Source organism: Pelophylax lessonae (genome assembly GCF_965119305.1).
Source record: "Pelophylax lessonae genome assembly, chromosome: 1".
Classification (NCBI taxonomy): Eukaryota; Metazoa; Chordata; class Amphibia; order Anura; family Ranidae; genus Pelophylax; species Pelophylax lessonae.
Genome location: NC_138768.1, coordinates 682,766,796 through 682,784,500, shown reverse-complemented (window position 1 = coordinate 682,784,500; position 17,705 = coordinate 682,766,796). Strand labels below are relative to the sequence as shown.

The window sequence follows — 17,705 nt, the reverse complement described above, 5'->3', positions numbered from 1 at the left end:
GGATGTGGTGGAGGTGTGGGGCAGTAACATCATGCTATTTACAGCGTCAACTCAGAGAATGCTTTGTATTCATAAAAAAAAAAAAACGCAACACGTCCTCTGAATGGTGCTCATGTCCAGTGGCTGACCTCCTGTGTTCCCATTGCAACAGGGCAGTATCTTGGCATGGGACCCGTAATCTAGTGGAGAGGCAATGCCTACTACAGTGGGCTAGCTTCTAGGCTGCAGACAACCTACATATTTTGCCTGGCCAGATCAGAACGATGTTCCATCCACAAATATTCTACCAATAATGCACAAGACTACACAGCCAAGGTGATTTTATTTGATCATGAAGGCTTTTTCAATAATGTAATCTCAAATCTTCTACTAAATGTTATTGGTTACAGGTTTTTACCCAATGGTGTAGCAAAGGGAGGAGGTAACGCCAGTTTCAAGATCCATCATCATTTCAGTAATCTTTAACAGACAGATACAAATACACATCGCAAGGAACAATGTCACCATTACTAATTAAATAACTACACGGTCAGTTTCCTGTCTGTACTGCCTGTCTGAGAACATCACCTGAGGCTGGTTATAGTGGTGAAAATTGACTGATAGGGTGGGGGCAGGGGCCGTTATGTGTACATTTACTGCATGACCCCAATCTAAATTCTAAGCTTCAGGCTAGGATTCAAAAAGATAAAAAAATGTCCTCCAATGTCACTGCCCCCCTAAAAAACTGACAACAAAATAAGACAATTTTTCAGAAGTTTCTATAGCTTCTGTTTTAATTATGATTACAGTATAAGCAAATAATTGTATGTGGCTGGCACAGTGGCTGGTTTTCAATTATTTGCTATATGAACAGCACAAGATACACTGCTAACTGGCCCTCACATTTCATACCATTTACTGATAAATGTGCCAAAAATGACTGTCAACAACCGCATTAGGGTTTCCAAATCACCTTTCAATAAGGAGCCACAGGTTCTGGGGATAAGGAACAAGTACTGCTACTAATCATCTCCTTGTGTTAAAGGTAGGACATTCCGGACCCTATGTAAACATTACCATTCCTTATTAAATTTAAATATTTAAGTAAAACTATAGGCAAAACCTTTTTATCACTTTGGATAGAGCAAAGGAGGGTTAAAACCCATGTCAGGTTTTTTTTTTTCGCCATCCGTGTCCCATAGCGGAGATTTACCTTCACTTTCTGTTCCATAGCCAAACAGGAAGTGAGAGGAAATGCTTGTAAATAAGGCAATTTCTTGGGGACCCCCAGGTCACCAGAACTAGTGTTTCCATTGGAAAATGTCCCCTCTATTACTTTTTTAGGGACAACCCAAAATTTGGGGTTTTATTTTATTTTCACTTTCAATGATAACAAGGCAAATAGAGACGGTGAATCTCCTTAACCACTTAAGCCCCAGAAGATTTTACCCCCTTCCTGACCAGGGGGTTTTTTGCAATTTTTTACTGCGTGACTTTAACGGACAATTGCGCGGTCGTGCGACGCTGTACCTAAACGAATTTCACGTTCTTTTTTTCCCACAAACAGAGGTTTCTTTTGGTGGTATTTGATCACCTCTGCGATTTTTTGATCATGCGCTATAAACAAAGAAAGAGCCTAAATTTTGCAAAAATAACAATATTTTTCACTTTTTTTTATATGAAATTCCCCCCCAAAAAAATTTAAAAATCTAAATTTTTTAACATTTTCGGCCAATTTGTTTTATGCTACATATGTTTGGTAAAAAAAAAAAAAATCGCAAAAAGCGTATTTTGATTGGTTTGCACAAAAGTTATCGCGTTTACTAACAAAGGGAACGATTTTTGTCATTTTTGGTGTTTTTTTTTTTTAACGAGTAATGGCGGCGATCTGCGTTTTTTTTTTTTTGTGGTACTGCGACATTGCGGTGGACAGATCGGACCCTTGACTGACATTTTTGACACTTTTGGGGTTACCAGTGACATTACTGCAGTAATCAGTGCTATACATATGCACTGTTACTGTAAAAATGACACTGGCAGGGAAGGGGTTAACTGTATTGGACAGGGAGGGGTTAAGTGTGTCCTAGGGGCGTGATTCTAACTGTAGTGGGACATGGCTACTAGTGTAAAAACAGAGATCAACGGTTCTACATAGTAGAACCGTCTGATCTCCATATTTACACAGGGGAGAATGACAGGCGGCTTGTTTACATAAGCCGCTCCGCCTTTCTCCCGCTCTACCGACGATCGTAGTGTGACCCGAAGCCGCAAGCTGTCACAACCGGTTGCCCACAGTAGTGATGCCGGCGCCCCGGGGGAGAGAACAGGGGCTCTATCCTATAATAGATACTTGGGAACCAGTATTGCAGCAGACCTTACCAAACCCTTTGACCTTGTTTTCACACTTTTCCTGGCGACAGCTTGCGGCTTCACAGCCGGGCGCGCACTGCGCATGCACGAGTCGTGCTGCGCGTCCTGCTGCGCGTTCCAAGTGGACAGGCAAACTTCTGGGACTTCTGATGTGTCACAGAAGATTGCAGGGAAGGAGGGGGAGAGGAGAACTTCTGCTCATGCCGCCTAGTGGGAGCAGGTACCTGTCAAAACTAGGTACCAGCTCCCCCCCCCCCCCAAATAAAATGGCATGCCAAATGTGGCATGTCAGGGGGTCATTAGGCCTTAAAGCGGAAATTCCACTTTTGAGTGGAACTCAGCTATAACGTGTGTGTGCACTATATTACCAAAAGTGTTGAGACGCTGCCTTTACACTCACATGAACTTTATTTTAATAGCATCCCAGTCTTAGTCCGTATGGCTCAATATTGAGTTGGCCCTCCCTTTGCAGCTATAACAGCTTCAACTCTTCTGGGAAGGCTGTCCACAAGGTTTAAGAGTGTGACTATGGGAATGTTTGACCATTCTTCCAGAAGCGCATTTGTGAGGTCAGGCACTGATGTGGGAGAGAAGGCCTGGCTTGCAGTCTCTGCTCTAATTCATACCAATGGTGTTCTATCAGGTTGAGATCAAGACTCTGTGCAGGCCAGTCAAGTTCCTCCACCCCATACTCGCTCATCCATGTCTATATAGACCATGTGAGTGGAAAGGCAGGCGCCCCAATACTTTGGGTAATATAGTGTGTATGTATATATAGATATTTAGACAAGCATTTTCACGAGCATTTGTGAAAATGCTCTGATACTAAATCTGGTACCTTCAAGTCCGGGTTCACATACGTGAGGGGCTGGTTTAAGCGCAATTTCATACACTGGTCTAGGTGGGAATTTTTAAAGTGTATGACACTAGAAATGGCATCTGAACTGGACTAAAAGATCGTATTCTACTCTTTTTAAATTTGCACTGAAATAACATTAAAAATAGATATCCATAATCAGTATCGGCGAGTATTTGAGAAAAAGAATCGGTGCTCATAATTAAAAAGCCTGTATTAGTGCATCCCTACTATATATATATATATATATATATATGTGTGTATTTGTGAACTATATATGAGCTGGGGTACCATCGCATATGCACTGCCATGTGCATTGCCATAACATGGGCTAAAACACAGATTTTATCAAGAGTTACCACTAACACACAGATGTAAAACCATTTGAAACATGTAATTTAAAAAAAAAATTAAAAAATCTTATATCTAGCAAAACAAATTATTTTTGTTTAGTTGTCTACAGAGGCACCACTGTATCTGGTAAAGCTTTTTTTTGGGGGGGGGAAGCACAAGAGACATCTTCCATAGCTCAAGTCCAGATTAACAAATAACAGAAAATGAAAATGATCAACCTGCTCTCACATACCCTTTAATTTTGAAATAAATATCGTGCGCACAGATTATGACATCAAGTGAAGCTTTCTTTTCAAGACAAGTGAAAAGAACAGCAATTCCCTGTAGACCTCTGTGCTCTGCAGCAAAGATGATGCAACTTGTAAAAATAGACTTCTAGCAACAGAGCTGGAGACCTGTGCAGCATACTAGTCACAGCTGAGCCACACGACTTTCTGCTCAAATGCTCTAATTACCTCTCTTTAGATTTCATTGAAAACAGTCTAAAAACCTTCATATACATTATTACAATACTCTTGATCAAAAAAGCTATAGAAATGTTTGAACAATCAACACACAATATGCATATCAGATTGTTTAGTCAGATTATCTGCTCATAAACCTGCTGGGTTCTACCTTTATCACCAGTTTTTAGGCATGTGGTAGTTTTTTTAATCCTTTTTGGATAACCAAAAGGTTGTTTCAATTTTACAAATCGTAGTGCTGATATAAAAAATATAGCATTCAATTTAATTTCAGTTTACTGCAGTTACATCATAGTTAATGTCTGATTGGTTGCAAATGCACATTACAATTATTATTCCTGGGACCTAAAAATGCAGTTTCAGTACTTTACTAGTCTCCATAGTATATAGAACTACTTAACTGTACCATACAAGTTTTCTTAGTGATTCACACATCTGAACTGAAAACATTATGGGATAATAATTCATAGCTATAAGGCCTAATTATAGGACTCCAGGGAATGAAAAATGAGCCAACCATTCCATGCAGTGTGATTCGTTTTACCAAGAATCAAGTCTGTCAATCAGTCACACAGATGGCTTCTGGTGAGGTCACTAACAATGAGAAAGAAAACCTTTGATAATATCAGCATGTAGCCTTTGTAATCCATCAAGAAAAAATTTATTATAAAGAAAAGCTACAGGAACGAAATACAGAAGGCACATTTTCCAAAAAAAAAGAAAAGTGCTGTTTTGTTAGCATCAGGTTCATGGCGCCATGTTCATCACCAAGCACAAAAAAAGACTAGAAACATATCTGTTAACCCAAATAGGTTACATGATAATGCATAAATCCAGACATCCAGGCAGTTTTCAACTTGGTTAAACAACATGGGTGACTTTCATCTTTATTGAGCAATTTGTATGTAAATTGGGTGATTGCCAACAACAGGTTAAAGAAAGCCATTACTGAGAGGAATATAGACTGTACCATTACTGATCACTCTGAAAATGCTGGTGGCTAGGCTGTCCTAGCAATTCCCTTAACTCGTTACTTTTTGAATTACTTAAAAGCAGACCTCCAGGAATTCACCATGAGTTGAAGGCTAGGTACCCCTTGTTATATATATATATATATAATATTATTTAATATTAATGAATGCACATATTTGTGCATTTTTTTTTCAGAAGCCTGCAAAGCTTTGCACCCACAATCAGGGGATCAAAGGCACGATAGCAGGCTCCTAGCTGGAGGAATTGCTAATCGACTACGAGTGCTGATCTCCGCACTCCTATTTCATTGACAACTACAAATCTAGCTGTCGCTGAAGTTTATTCAGATCTCTGTAAACGATTGATGTGTTTGTGTAGGTCAAGTTCAAATTTGACAGCTGCTTAAGGGGATAAAGAACACCTACACGCTCTCATGGGGGAAAGGGTTGCCTAGCAATATGTTACACCCTATATGCCGGCATGAAATTTAACATGTTGCTCGAGTTAGTCTTTAAAATGGAACAAGGGGCACAACCCCTCCTGGAATAATCTCCTATATACAACTTATGTTTTTACTGAGCGCAGGGAGTACAGAATTCTTACAAACAGCAGCTCTGCCCACCCCTTCCCGCTATTGTCTATTTGGGGGCGGTTACCAAGTTTTGATAGCTACCAGCTCCCGCCTCCCCTCTTTGCCTGTAGCCATCTTGGACCCATCACAGGTCCCTGAAAGCGGAGACACCATTCACAAAGCGCAGCACAGCTCGCCCATGTGGAGTGGGAAGCCAGTTGTGAAGCCGCAAGGGGTCACAGCCGGCTTTCCACACTAAACAGGCCAGCACCAGGGACCTGAGGACTGGCGAAGAACCAACCCAGGTGAGGATGGAGCTGGACCCTTCAACAGAAGGTGCCTTTTTAATACAGTATTTGTGGCTGCCTTTTTTTTTTTTTTTCTTTCTAGGGCGAAGATCCTCTTTAGGTGTAACAGTCTGTCTCAGTTTGCTGTATGTTCGGTTTGAGTCGTTGTCTTGGAGTACTGAAGCCAGAGACAAAAAAGAAACTAGCAATTTCAAAAAGTGGCCAGGTTTTCTATACATTACTCAGGAGCCTGATAATAAAGCTACCCATGCATGTTTCCAAACATTGTGTATTTCCACTTTTTTTAGTCAAATCTGAGAAACCCCTACTATATTTTCTTATGTGTGTTCCCATTCACACAGCATACCTAAAAAAAAAAAATACTTCTCTAGTTGTTTCTGTGAAGCATGATTATACATAGGACTGCACAATATTCTGAAGAAATTCAGTGGGAAGTGGGTGAATCAGTTTTCCCTAGCATATGCAGAATTTAAGCCTTGGGTTCCTTGCGGTAGTATTAAAACGTGCAGCGGCTTTTAGCTAAACATATTGAGCACAATAAAATAGACATTCCCTAGTAAACTATCTGTTAAAACTCTTACCCCAACACTTGCAGTTTAGGACTTTCATTGCTAATGGCTCCTGGTCTTTCAGGGTTGCTTCCCCAAACTTCTGGTCTTCACAGATAGAGAGTTAGTGATTTTAAAGTCTTGTTTTTTTTTTTTTTCTATTAAAATAGCAAACATATTATACTTGCAGCCCATTCAGACTGGCGCGATCCGACTTCGAGGGGCGACCTGTGAAGTCACGGTGCACAGCGTGCACCGCGACTTCGGCGCGACTTGCAGGGACTTCACATAATGGAAGTCTATGCAAATCGCTCCCAGGTTGCCCCAAAGTAGTACAGGACCCTTTTTCTGAGTCGGAGCTCCTATTAGAAGGGGTCCTGTACTACTCAATGGCAAGCGACAATGACAAGTCGCCTGACAAGTCGCGCTAGTCTGAATGGACTCTTACCTCCTCTGTGCGGTGGTTTTGCACAGGGCAGCCCAGATCCTCCTCTTTTCAGGTCACTGGTAGGTGTAATAAACACGTGATGTTAACCGTATGCCTCTATATGCTTACCAGCCGATGTATATGTGATATCATTATGTGTATACTGGCCACACCTCATGTAAAGTCCCACATTTTTTGAACACCATGTGTTCCCATTCTCAATACAATCAGGGATGGAGACTCAATTGCACAAGTTTCATTTAAAAGTCCCATCTCCCTCTTTTTTCCTTCTTTCCAATATCCCCTTTCCTCCCCTTTTTTTCCCATTGTCCTTTTAACTTCTCTCCGGATTGGCTAACAAAGTTTGATTGACAGCAGCGGGAGCCAATGGCACAGCTGCTGTGTCTTAGCCAAACAGGAGAGAGAGTCCCGGACGGCTGAGGCACTCGTAGACATTTCTGGATAGAGATGGGGCTCAGGTAAGTATTCGAGGGCTGCTGCACACAAAAGGCTTTGTATCCTAACAGAAAGAATGCATTAAGATTAAAAAAAAAAAACTGACATTACAGCCCCATTTAACAGTGGACAGTACAGCCTGGAGCCAGTCTGCTACCTTCCAAAAGAGAAGGGGAGGAGGAGGAACGAGCAGGGAAATGCCTTTCCAGCCTAAGCTACAGGGCTGTCTGTTTCTATTGATGCACACAGTATAGAGAGACACAGCTCTAGTCCCTGCATGCAAGGGTGGTTCCATATAATGTTACAGGAGAAATGAGCCATCCAAAAAATAAATAAAAAAAACTTCCTGCCCAGGCAAATTTTCAGATTTCATTGCTGTCACACTTTAAATGACAATTATTTAGTCATGCAACACTACACTTAAATTAAAATGTTATTTTTTGAAACGGATAGAGCTTTCTTTTGGTGGTATTTAATCACCACTCATTTTTTTTATTTTTTGCTAAATAACAGAAAAAATAAATACATTTTGACAAAGAAAAAAAAAAAAACTTTCTTAGTTTGTAAAAAACTTTTGCAAATAAGTTTTTTTTCCTCAATGATTTGCGCTGATGAGGCTGCACTGATGTGCACAAATAGGGCTGCACTTATAATCAGGGCACTGTGTATCAGTGAAAATATCTGTCCCTGTGTGCGGAAAGGAGAGCCCATAACCGGTAAAGGAAATCATTCTGTTTACATTGTGACAGCTGTGACTGGACACAGCTGATCACATGGTAAATGGCCGCTGTGCTTAGCCTTTTACCTTGATCTGTGATCCGCTCTGTCCAAGGCACACCAGTGTCACAGATCGCTCCTGATGCACGCACGTATGAAGATGTCCAGGGATGTACTCCTAGAACTGGAGAGCCACGCTATAGCCATTTATCGGCTATATCGCGGTGTAAAAGATAGGGAACCTGCATACACCGCAAGTGATTAAATTAGCTGCTGAAAATGCTTAAAATCTGAAGGTTTACCATTGCTTTAATCCTTTTTTAGGACAAAGTGTTGGGTCTAGTATGCAACTGGTGATATTTGCCAGCACAGTATAAAAATGGTTAATTACTGTAAACATTAGCTGAACCTAATGACTCTGTGGACCCACTTATCTTGTACCAGAAAGTCCACGGGTCTGGAAATCAGCGAAGAAGTCCCCCCACCCCCGATATGGGTGAGGACGCACCTTCATGCTGAAGGAGCCTTGTCCGCGGGTCAAGACCAGGTTCGTTTGGATACTCCAGAGGAAGCCCTGAAAGGCTTTGAGTCCTTGTCGGTCGACCCTGAGGGATAAAAAACCTATGAGCTGAGGACGGAGGCCCACGTCTACGACAAGGTTCCTTGCCCTTAGTAGCCTGCGGAAGAAAGGTACTCTTCCCCCCCTGTGAGACCTTTAATGATGTCATCCAGGGTAGCTCCAAACAGGCGATCTCTTTGATCTCGATCTCTTTGAAAGGGAAGATCAGTCAAGGCCTTTTTAGAAGTCTGGTCTGCAGACCAGCGCATTTGAGCGAAAAGACACGCCCAAGGACCACCGCTGAAACGGAGAGCCGAGCCACTAGGGGAGCCGCATCCAAAGAGGTATCACAGATAAACTGCAGGCCCTGGACCAACTGGTCCACCAGCTCAGCAAAGGCAGGGGGGAGCAGTTCTCCCTCTTGGTCATGGCGTAAAAGCCTAGCCCATTCAGTCAGAGTTTGCGACACCAGGGCAATGGTGAATACCAGCCTCAGTGCCGAACCAGCCAGAGTGTACATATTGCCAGCCACAGCCTCTGCCTTCCTGTCAGTCGTATCCTTAAAGACAGGGAATCATGGTTGCCTTGTTCAATCTGGAAACAGGAGGGTCCACCACCGGTGGTACAGTCCACTTTTTAATAAGGGACTCCTCACAGGGGTAATGCCTAGAAAATCGCTTAGGAACCCCAAGGGGACCCTTTGGTCATCCCCACTCTTTAGCGACAATTTTGTCAAAATAAGCGGGGAAAGGAAACACCTTTGCTGCTCTGGATTGCTTGTGAGTGCCAAAGGGAACTTGCGCCTCCGTTGCAGCTGCATCCTCCATCTTCAAGGTCTCACGCACAGATACAATCAGTGCATCCACCAGTGCCTTTTCGTGCACGGTTACAGATGTGGAGGAATCCTCCTTACTATCAGAGGATTCCAGCCGCGTGATTGCAGACCCAGCAGGGTGACCCGCGTCCGTGGCAGCCGAATCAGATTTAGGATGTGAGGAGACAGATGAGGCAGGGGAAGGCCGGGGGGGGGGGGGAACGCTCTTTGCTAGCCCGTCGCCTGAAAGCCACCTCCACCCAGGACACAAAGGACTCCAGGACCGCCATCAGTGCATCGATGGATGGTTGGGACCCAGAGGGCCCCGCAGCTTCAGAGAGGGGATCAGGTAGGGAGATATGCTCCAAAGACTCCATGAGTCACCAGGGGCACCCCATAAAAAAGGTGTAAAACACTGCAAGGGACAACCCCCACTGTGCTGGCATCATCACCCACTCGCCAGGCACAAAGCGATCCTCAGAAGAGACAGAGAGAACCCCACCAGACTCACCACCCAGCAGAAACAGGCACCTGCAGCCACCAGGATAATCTGCACTCCACATGCGGTGATCAGGAAGTGAAAGGCTCCAGGAGTCAGCACCAGGGGATGAGGAGGGACTCCCACAGCCGAAATCACCGGCCACAGGGCTCCACTGTCGGTATTTTTAATGGCAAACCACAGCAAAATGGCCGCCAGACTACACAGACTTTTTCTGCCTAGCGTCCTACTCCTGTAGGAGGCAATATAACCCAATGGTTATGAAGATCAGGAGCTGTGTCTGGCAATGAATGAAAGAGAAAATAATTTTTAAGAGATCGATTAAAGGTCTTTAAACTGAAGCGAGACGTAAGACTGCATCTGAAATGTACAACTATTTTTCATCCTAACAATGTGGTAACATTTCTTTTATGGAGGATGTCAGTGTTCATACAGACATATCAGCATTTTCACCAGCATGGAAGTGGCTGGTCTGAGTACATGCAAATTTTCCTATGACAGCCTGCCTTCATTTTACTGTAAAGGAACAACCAAGTCAAATTTACATGAGCCGCCTCCTTCTTACCACCGCAGCTCCTGGAATATTGGTTCTCAGCTGTGTTATGTTACACTTTCCACATCAAACAAGGCTCATTTTTTCCTGAATATTCCAGCGTAGAGTCTGCAGCAGAGCGTTCACATGGTAACCTCGGCTGTGTAACGTGCCCCACCCAGTCAGGAATCACAGAGCTATTAATTCACTGCAGAGCTGAGTGATTTGTCAAATAAAAATAACGCTCTTAATCCCAGCCTCTCTGATAAGAGTCTCTGAGGTCTGATGGTAGGAGAACTCCACAGCCCCATTAACTTGTTACTTTTATATGCAAACTCCCACCACACAGCTATAACTAGTTTACAGCTCTTCTTTAACCTCCTGCCCTCTAAACACTGCAGCCCCCAACCCAACCCCCTAACCTCCTGCCCTCTAAACACTGCAGCCCCCAACACAACCCCCTACACACTAGATATTAAGGAGTATGAATGCATTATATGCAACTGGCGAATAGGCCATGATGCAACTGACGAATAGGCCATGATGCAACTGACGAATAGGCCATGAAAATAAAACCGTGCCTGAAAAATGGTAAAAAGCTAAAGAAAAAAAAAAAAAAAAAAAGGGATGGGACACATTCATCCACTTTTAAATTCTTTTATACGATCTGCAAAGATAAAGAGACACGTGTGGCCCTAGGCCATAAAGCCCAGAATATAGCTAGTGCTAGGAGTAACATTTACATATATAAATATGTACACTGACAGATCCTGAGATGTTTGTCATTGTATTCATATTTCCTGTGTAGCAGAGCGCACGCTAGATCCACACATGGACTATTAGCACCTGTACACAGTAAGATTTATAATAGTGACGCTAACTATATGCAGATCAACTGTTGATAGTACAAACTAAAGCCCACGTAGAAGGTAACACAAAAATCTGATGCTTCAGAACTTAGCAATTCAAACCTTTTGGGCTCAGTTTACACTGCTACAACCCCATTTTGTGCAATTTCCAGTGCGACTTGCTTGCAACTTTTATGTTACTTTAGGAGTCTATGGCACTCAGGTTGCATTAAAGTCGCATCAAAGCAGTGAAGGAACCATTTTAAGAGTGGCATCTATTGGAAAAGCCGCAAGGGAAATAAATAGGTTTCCAATTGTCATGCGACTTTGTGTGTTTCATGTCGCACACAAAGATGCAGCAGTGTGATCAAGGGATAGACAGGTGAAGTGGTTAAAAATGTTCAGAACCAAACTTTTCTGTTTCTAATACAAACACACACTAATTTTAAAGCAGAACTTCGCTCCACAACTGCACTTTAACCTCTTCACGCCGGCGCCTCCTGGCCCTTGGGGCATGCTTCCCTCTGCTGGCCAACTTTATGGAGTTGTTGATTTCATTTTCCAGCAGAACTTGGCACCTGCCCACACTGCTAAAAGTACCAATACCTGGTTTAATGATCATGGTGTCACTGTGCTTGATTGGCCAGCAAACTCGCCTGACCTAAACCCCATAGAGAATCTGTGGGGTATTGTCAAGAGGATGATAAGGCACCAGACCAAACAATGCAGATGAGCTGAAGGCCGCTATCAAAGCAACCTGGGCTTCCATAACATCTCAGCAGTGCCAAAGGCTGATCGCCTCCATGCCACGCCGTATTAATGCAGTGATTCATGCAAAAGAAGCCCCGACCAAGTATTGAGTGCATACTATACTGTACATGGACATACTTTTCAGTAAGCCAACATTTCTGTATTAAAAATCCTTATTTTTTTTATTGGTCTTATGTTATATTCGAATATTCTGAGATACTGAATTTTGGGTTTTCACTAGCTGTAAACCATAATCATCAAATTTTAAAGAAAGAAATGCTTGAAATACATCACTGTGTGGAACGCCTCTATATAATATATAGTTTCATTTTTTTAATTGAATTACTGAAATAAATTAACTTTTTGATGATATTCTAATTTTATGAGATGTATATATATATATGTGTATATATATATATATATATATATATATATATATATATATATATATATATATATATAATAATCACTTTGAGAACACATCAGATCTCAATGGGGAAACATATCATGCTTGATATTTATACCGATACAGACTGGATAATGTGTTAGGAACAAAAAGAATGCAACATCGTTTGATGGAAATGAAAAATTATCAACCTACAGGGGGTTGAATTCAAAGACACCCCGAAAATCTAATTGAAAAAATGATGCAGCAGGCTAGTCCATTTTGCTGAAATTTCATTGCAGCAACACAAAATGGTACTCAGTATTTTGTATGGCCCCCACGTGCTTGTATGCATGCCTAAAAAAACATCCGAGCATGATCCCACTTAGACGACGGATGGAGTCCTGGGGTATTTCCTCCCAGATCTGAACCAGTGCATCACTTAGCTCCTGAACAGAATGAGGTGCAACCTGGAGATGTAGTATGGACCGCAACATAATGTCCCAGCGGTGTTCTATCGGATTTAGGTCAGGCAAGCGTGGGCGTCATTTACTGGTATCAATTCCTTCATCCTCCAGGAACTGGCTGCATACTCTCACCACGAGGCCAGGCATTGTCATGCACCAGGGTCTGAAAATGGGTCCAAGGATTTCATCCCGATACCTAATGGCAGTCAGGGTGCCATTGTCTAGCCTGTAGAGGTCTGTGCATCCCTCCATGGATATGCCCCCCCACACCATTACTGACCCACCACCAAATCGGTCATGCTGAACGATGTTACAGGCAGCATAACATTCTCCACCGCTTCTCCAGACCCTTTCACGTTTGTCACATGTGCTCAGGGTGAACCTGCTCTCATCTGTGAAAAACACAGGGCGCCAGTGGCGGACCTGCCAATTCTGGTGTTCAATGGCAAATGCCAATCGAGCTCCAGGGTGCCAGGCAGTGAGCACAGGGCCCACAAGAGGATGTCGGGACCTCAGGCCAGCCTCAGGAAGTCTGTTTCTGATTGTTTGGTCAAACACATTCACACCAGTGGCCTGCTGAAGGTTATTTAATAGGGCTCTGGCAGTGCTTATCCTGTTCCTCCTTGCACAAAGGAGCAGACTCAGGTTGATGGGTTAAGGACCTTCTATCGCCCTGTCCAGCTCTCCTAGAGTAATTGCCTGTCTCCTCCATGCTCTTGAGACTGTGCTGGGAGACACAGCAAACCTTTTGGCAATGGCACGTATTGATGTGCCATCCTGGAGAATTTGGACTGCCTGTGCAAACTTTATAGAGTCCAGGTATCCCCTCATGCTACCAGTAGCGACACTGACCCTAGCCAAATGCAAAACTAGAGAAAAACAGTCAGAAAAGATGAGCAGGGAAAAAATGTCTGTGACCTCCACCTGTAAAACCATTCCTGTTTTGGAGGTTGTTTCATTGCTGCCCATCTAGTGCACCTGTTAATTTCATTAACACCAAAGCAGCTGAAACTGATTAACAACCTCCTCTGCTACTTTACTGACCAGATCAATATCCCAGGAGTTTAATTGACTTGATGCTATACTCTGATTCAAAAGTGTTCCTTTAATTTTTTTGAGCAGTATATATTTATATATAAAAAGCATGTTATACCTTTCTGCTCTGTACAATAGTATTGCACAGAGAGGACTTGAGCCTCCTCTGATGGGGTCCCCTGCCAATACTCTTCACTCCTCTTCTTGATGGGCCATCTAAGGAAGCCACTTTCCATGGTGGCACATCTGCTGGCTCGCCCCTGAGCAGGGCTGTGTCCATCTAATGACACTGTGAAGGATGCAATATCTATGAACAACAGTTTTAGCTACTTCTGTATTATTGTTCCCTTTGGGCCATCTGAGAAGAGGGTTCTAGTTCTAGACAGCACTGACATATCTCAATACTACTCTGAGGAAAAAAAAAAAAAAATAACAGTAGAACTAAGGATCTGTTCAAGGGTCTATAACAATTTGTAGCATATTCTTTATTTATATGACTGTAATTCATCACATTAGCTCACTGTGGTTAGTTGTAATTGGTTACAGCCTCTTCTTTTCATGAAGTGTTGTAAAAGATTCTTACGCTTGAAGGGGCGGCTCCATGTCAGCAGCCTACAAGCACACACTGGCTTTGTAAGCCTTTACAGATTTCCTTCAGTACATCTATTTTCACAGGCAGAACTCCAAAGCATAATGGACAGCCCTTTTCTTTTTAAATCGCATGTATTACTTAAGTAGGCTTTAAAATATGCATGTACAGAAGCCTTGTTGGAGTCCTGTGGCAAGGAGGTAGAGGAAAACTCTGTATGGTCCTACATTTGTTCTGTTGAAGATTACACATGTGTTACTAAATTACTGAGTTTCTTTAAGGATTATTAAAACTGCTAGAAGCCATCTAAATACTTCTTTAGGAAAATGGGGTAAAGGGCCAATGGATATAGAAAAGGAAAAGGTCCCACACTAAGGTTTGTGTAAAGGCTGCAGCCTCCCTAAGAATATAACCAGAGGTTATATAAAATAGTGAAAAAATTGGAAGGGATAGTGGCACTGCCTGGGGAGATGAGGCCTAGTAGGTATAAAAGGAGTGTTGATATGAGATAGAGTACAAACTTTAATAGAGTGTCAGTAGTATTAAAAAAGATACAAGTCGGTAAGCATGAATGTCACAACAATAAATTGGCTGGCAAAGGCCAGTAAATATTAACTGCGTGAATGAAGTAAATCAATCAATTAAAGTACAATCATATGTGAATTGTGATCATCCGCAAATAAATAATAAATGGTTAAATAAATGAATAAAAGGTGAAATAAATCACAGCAACAAACTAAAGTGCAATAATAAAGTGACTCAGTGCATATAGTGATGAAATATACCACAACTAGATAAATATCATGTGTACTGAATAAATAAATGAATTAACAATGGTGAACGATCAGGTGTTCCAAGCAAGTATAAATTAAAAAAGTCCTTGCAAACATGCAAATCCAGTGAAAGAAATCAGTAGCCGTGCTGTTTCCCAAATAGCAATAGGAACTAGGTGAAGTTGGAGTGCTCATGATCCCGCTAGTATATATTGCACTCACCAGATGAAACAACCCCACACGGGGGTATTACGCCAAGGTATAGCTTGGTGTAGCGCTTCCCATGACGTTCGATGACAAAATGCATAGAACGCCATTACGTCACTTCCCTTTCCAGCCTTTGGAATGCACTTGCGTTCCGGTAGTTACTGTTACAGCGCTTTGAGATATCTACATGCATGCGAGTACCCTGTAATTTGCTTTCAATAAACCTTTACATAAAACGGTATTACACTATATGGTCCCTCCTTGTTTATCTGCATGTGGGGAATGCCTCATGATCTAAGGATTGCTGAAACCTGTGGATAAGCTTGGCAAAACGGACCCCTTATCCGGGAATTGAGGCGCCCACCCTTAGGAGACTCCAGTGAGTGAGACCCACTCTAGAGATCCACTCTAGCTATACCTTGCCGTAATACTCCTGTGTGGGGTTGTTTCATCTGGTGAGTGCAATATATACTAGCGGGATCACGAGCACTTCAACTTCACCTAGTTCCTATTGCTATTTGGGAAACAGCACGGCTATTGATTTGTTTCACTGGATTTGCATGTTTGCAAGGACTTCTTAAATTTATATCTGCTCGGAACACCTGATCGTTCACCATTGTTAATTCATTTATTTATTCAGTACACCTATATTTATCTAGTTGCAAAATATTTCATTACTATATGCACTGAGTCACTTTATTATTGCACTTTAGTGTGTTGCTGTGATTTATTTCACCTTTTATTAATTTGTTTAACCATTTATTTATTTATTTGCGGATGATCGCAATTCACATATTATTGCACTTTAATTGATTCACTTCATTTACGCAGTTAATATTCACTGGCCTTTGCTGGCCAATTTATTGTTGTGACATTCATACTTACCGACTATCTCATATCAACACTCCTTTTATACCTACTAGGCCTCATCTCCCCAGGCAGTGCCACTATATCTTCCAATTTTTTCACTAAAGGGCCAATGGATGCAAAAAAAAAAAAGTCCAGCTCTGAAAGTATCGAGATCATATCCAGACATGCTAGAGTTGAATAGGGCCTAAAGCAAACCAAACCTAATCAGAAATCTTAGGCCTAGCCCTGGTACAGCCCTTGGCACTATAAGTTTTTAAATTTAAAATTATTCTGAAGTCAATATACAGTATTTAACTTTTGCCAGCATATCAGCCCCATATTACCTCTCCAAACCCTACATAATTATTTCAATAAAATGATTTTTTTTTTAAGTAATAAATGCCTTTACATATTGCGTTCACCTCCTAGCTTCCACCACTGTTTTCTCCATTTACGTGACTATGTGCACACACATCTGCCATTTCTCTCTGGTATCTTCATGTGAAGCATGCATACCTTGTATACACTACAATTGCCATGTTCCATTGAGGCCATCGATTATGATGTCATACAAAGGGGCATTGCCTTTAAGGACACTGCAGTCGCTTTAAAACTCTAGGTAAGAGAGGCAGTGTTTTTGCATAAACTGACACACAGTGGATGACCAAAAGGTAGGATTAGGGCTGTAGACATTGCTCAATGTCCTGGATGCACTGACCATCCAGATGTACAACTGTAGCGGAAGACAAAAGCTCAGTCTAGTAGGTGATACAGCCCTACACATTGAAAGGCATGTTGCTTTTGTCTCACTGCAACCAAGTAACTTAGTCTAGTATAATTGCTCCCAATTAGGTTTTTCACCCTGACTTGCACTATATTTAAAACAATTATGCTAAGTCCCCATTCACACTAGCGCGACTTGTCAGGCGACTTGGTCGCCTGACAAGTCGCGGTGGGTCGCCTGCCATTGATTAGTACAGGACCCGTTCTAATAGGAGCGACACAAGTCGCTCCGACTTAGAAAAAGGGTCCTGTACTACTTTGGGGCGACCTGGAGGCGACTTGCATTGACTTCAATGATATGAAGTCCGTGCATGTCGCGCTGAGCAAGTCGTGTCGCCCCTGTGTGAATGGGCTCTTAAAGGCATGCAAATTCACAAATACAATACATACAAATGTTTTTTTTTTGCCCACAGATACACTGTTAATAAATGGAGTTCTATATTTTACTAAATAGTGCTCTTAAGAACTTAAATTGGAATTCCAGTCCATATCTAAAAGCCTAAAATGGCTCCCACCCTCCTAACTGCTACTCTAAATAGAAGGAAGATGCTTACACTTCTACCTATTCTCAGGACGCTTCAGTACGGACACAT

General features: G+C 42.2%; 1 protein-coding gene across 10 annotated transcripts in view; it reads right to left on the bottom strand.

Moving 5' to 3' along the window:
- The window catches only part of RAPGEF2 (Rap guanine nucleotide exchange factor 2), a 455,748-nt gene that overhangs the window by 134,566 nt on the left and 303,477 nt on the right, over positions 1–17,705 (bottom strand). The gene's annotated exons all lie outside the window — the stretch shown is intronic.